The sequence below is a fragment of the Pteropus vampyrus genome, unplaced genomic scaffold, assembly GCF_000151845.1.
Source record: "Pteropus vampyrus isolate Shadow unplaced genomic scaffold, Pvam_2.0 Scaffold14, whole genome shotgun sequence".
In the NCBI taxonomy this organism is placed as follows: domain Eukaryota; kingdom Metazoa; phylum Chordata; class Mammalia; order Chiroptera; family Pteropodidae; genus Pteropus; species Pteropus vampyrus.
The window spans coordinates 9,766,261-9,770,531 of NW_011888795.1; positions in this window are offsets into that span (position 1 = coordinate 9,766,261).

Genomic DNA, 4,271 nt, shown 5'->3' on the forward strand with positions numbered 1-4,271 from the left:
CAGATTCTTAAGTTATTGTGTGCATTATATCTTTGTATTTCTACTTGCTCTCCTCATCAAAGTCTAATCTCTTTGCTGGTGGAATTTAAGACAAATGGGAGGGGAAGGAAAACAGCAGCAGATATTTGGGGGTTGCCAGGATTTGAAATCATAATATCTTTACGACAGTGATCCATAACTTTCCCACCATCTCTTTTTAAAAACAAACATAAAAATTCCAGCCCTCCAAAAAGTTCCAATGGTCCCAGGGGATGGGAAGCTCACTCTCACTGCAAATCACTGCCATAGACGCTTTGTTTCTTCCTTAGGGTGGATTTATTCCACCAATATTTACTAAGTGCCAGGTACTGTTCTAGGTACTGGAAATTTATTAGTAAAAAAAGTAACAAAAATCTCTGCTCACATTCTAATGGGAACATAAGCTATGCATCTTAGGAGAGGATCACAACCAGGGCCCCTGAGCTCACATAGAAAACGATTTGTTCATACTGGTTGGCGTTCACAGTCATCTTCATTTTTCTCTGGTGGACACCTAGAAGCACCCACTCCCCCTTGCTCTGAATGAGGTTCTGTGATGTGCTCAAAATCTTCTGCACTTCCTCCTGCATGCCCAGGACCATGTTCTCCACTGCAGAGAGACCCAGACAACTCAGCCTCACCAAATGCTCCCAAACTCCTTGCCCAGACTGTTGGATTTCTTGCACTTGGCTTCTCCACCCCTTTCGGTGAGATTCCCTCACTGTTCCTGGCTTTTTGTTCTCTTCTCTCTAAAAAGCCTTTCTCTGCCTCTCAATAGCCTATGTATATGAGCCTCATTCACCTGTGTGGATGAAAGAGCTAAAGGTGAGCGTGCAGTTCTGTTCATCAAAGGGGAAATAGAAGATGTCCAGGTTACAGATGCTGATCACTTGCACTGACTTATCGTATCTGATGCGCCCTTCACTGTTGACATAAGCCATGAGACCTGTAGGTTTCTGATCCACATTCATGCTGTATGTGAGAAGGATGGGGAGGTGGGTTCTGTGGGTTCACCATTAGACTTGGCCTTCTTTCCCTCTCAGGTGACTCCATTCCTGTGTTCCAGCTCCACTCATCTGACTTCTCCCCTTCCACCTGTCACTACATTCTGGAATTTTTGTAAGATGCTGCTCCTTTCTAAATTGAATCTCTGTGTGGCCCCTATTGGTTAACATCATGTTCTTCTCTGGAGATATGGTTTTCTTCATGCTTTTTTCATCATTGATACTCACACAACTCCTTGATGAAGATATCTGGAAGCCACAGGTTCTCCGTTGCTATGCTGAGCTGCCTGATGCCCCCACATTCCTCTGGGTTCCATCTGATTAATGGATTGTACTAGATCTAGAGGAAACAATGGCATGGGACAAACAGAGTGGGGACTAGTTTTAGTCTTACTCTCTCTCCCATGCTTTACATTCCTTCTTTCACTCATTTCTTCACTCTCCTATCCCTTCTCTGGTGACAGCTGTCACAATGTCACTAAGTAAAGTCTTACTTCCACTTCTCTCTCAGTGCTCTTAAGGGAGATTTTGAGCTTGTCTTTGGGTTCCTTGGGATAGAGCCACTTAAATATTGGCTTCCATGACCTTGGTTTATGCCAACTTCCCCCTGTACACCATCTCTGCCCTCCTAAACTGGCAGAATAGTCAGGAAGTTTTGTGTTTTCATTGTTGGTCTGGCTTTGTTTAAACATGTCGAATTCATGGATGTTCTCAGCTTTATCCATTGTAATCTGCAAAGTTAGACCCAGGACTAGAAAAAGGGAGGTACCGTAATAAAGGGGAAACTGAGTCTATCGTACCATATTTGGCCACAGGAATGATGTCATCAGTTGAAGCTGCGCATTCTGGAAAAACAATTTTCATCCGGGATCATTAATTCTATGAAGTCAGGTCCAATACCACCACTCACCTCTTACTCATTTCCAAGGCTGTTCTGTGTTCTGTGAGGCAATTATGATTTTTAATCATAAGCCACTGAAAAATGTAGGTCAAATAATCCAGAGCACTCGAGAAACATAAGTAAAAAACACAGTATGGAAGTCCATTGGAATTATGTTTCTTGTGGAGGATCCAAAAAGGGACAGATTTTACCTGCAGTGATGTCATTGTAGCGTTCCTTGTTGTCTCCCTACTCCATAGAATGAGTTATTAATTTTACAAAATCCAATCAGGAAACCCACTGCTTACCACGAGACCATTGCAATGTTGGGTTAGGACTTACCACCTCCAGGATGGCAGACAGGGTGAAGGAGATGTTGACATGAGTAGGGATGCTGAAGTTGATGACTGGACGGAAGGCCTTTCTGTCAAACACTGCTTGGAAAGCAGCAGGATCCACCCCATGCTGGTCAAAGCCTGAACAATTGAAGGTGGAAGCATCACCTCTTCCTGTAGAGAGCAGAGACTGTGAGAGAAGTGCCAGGACTGGGGCCTAGGGCGTGTTGCTGCATAGAGAGAAAATAGGGGACACAGGAGGAGCATGTGAGCTCCTCCTTTCTTAACCAGGGGACATGAGCTGGGCTTTCAGGCAAATGGTGGAAGTTGATAAAGTGAGCTAAGTCAGTGTCCATCCTTAATTTCATTGTTTCTGTCTCCATGCAAAACTTGTCCAAATGTGTATGTAAACTCAGCCCTGACCACTGATTCTCAGTGTCCTGCTATGTTCTTAATAGTCTCACCACAAACCTTTCCACCTTTGCTCAGTGTCCTTCCATTGCTCACTTCTGTCCTTGAGCCATCTGGGTGATGTCAGTGACAAATTTTGCAGTCACAGTCCTCCTCACTACATTAATAAGGTATAGATGATCATCAATTAGTGATAAGGGAAGTAATCAGGTAGGTAGTATGAGATATGTTGAACCTTAAGGGAGAAACCCAGTTTTTCAATTTAACGAGTAGTGTTTATTGTGTTTCTACTATGTGCTGTGATTGTTGTCTTCTAAAACTCAATAGTCATAACCACTGAGATTATCTTAAAGAGAGTTCCTCGATACCAGTCTTATATTAACTCCTTTCTAGTCATACTTTGTGGAGTAGAAACAGAGAACAATGTGGTAACATCTGCTTTTTACCTACCTATGATGTTATACTATCCCTCATTGCTCATTTTCAATAATGAACAAGAAAAATATTCTAGACTGGGAAAGTTATACTGAAAAAGTTTCCTTCTTTTACGACAAGTCTTCTCATCCACGTCTTTCCTCTTAGCATCTTCCCTGTTTCATTTCATTTGTTTCAAGAGAGCCAAGAGAGAATTCTCTTCTTTCTAAAATCACCTGTTACTCAGAAACCATGGGGATAGATTATATGCTTGGAAAGAGAAAGATGCGGGGAAAGAAAAGAGGCCAACAGAAGCAGGGGAGTGGAGGAGTAATTAAAGAGAAGAGTCAGCTAACAGTTAGGATCCTAGAAAGAAGTATAACATTGTCAGTGTTAAAAGTTTCCATTTTTACCCAAATGAACATCCAGTCCTTCACTGTCTAGGAATAACAAGAATTAGCTTGGTTTCTCTGTTTCCCAGAAATTTTATGTCTACTTTGCTCTTGCTCTTGTCCCATCCTACCTTGAAGCAGCAGGTGGAGAATGAGGCAGAGGAGGAATCCCTCCCCATGGAGCCAACCTCTTTCCAGCCTCCTCTCCTTGGCTCTTCTCCGGTGACTTAGGGATGATGTTGACTTTAAAAGACCAGAGGCCACACCTTGAGCCTTAGCTTTGAATAAATAATACAGGTGTCAGGTATCATTAGCCACCCCTCTAACAAGCACTCCTGGTGCCAAGAAAATGTCTTGAAGGACTACCCACCCTGTGACATAAATGAACCTAAATCTAGTCTCTGAAAGTAATCTAGAAAATCAGTTTAGAGACAAGGAAGCAAAAATATTTGGTCATTGGAGCAGTGCTAATGGCTTCCTCATATTGCAGAGTCACTCTGGCATATAATCCATTCTAGAAAAGGCACATATTGACCGCCACTGCCTTTAAGTGGCTTATGCACTTATTTTAACCCTCTTGCCATCTTTCAAAAAAAAAAAAAATGGGCGGTCTTCTTTTTTATAATCAACTTCAGACTCTAAGTTTGTAAATATGACTTCAGTACTGACAAGTCTTAACTTTTGATTTTTTCGAGTGTGTCAAAAGCAATATAGACCCAGGTCTGCTGGATGGAGGGAGTGATTAGTGGGGTTGAGGGGAGGTGGCAGAGGTAATATTGCTTTGAGTAGAAGTTGATTTATGAGGTCATGAGCAATC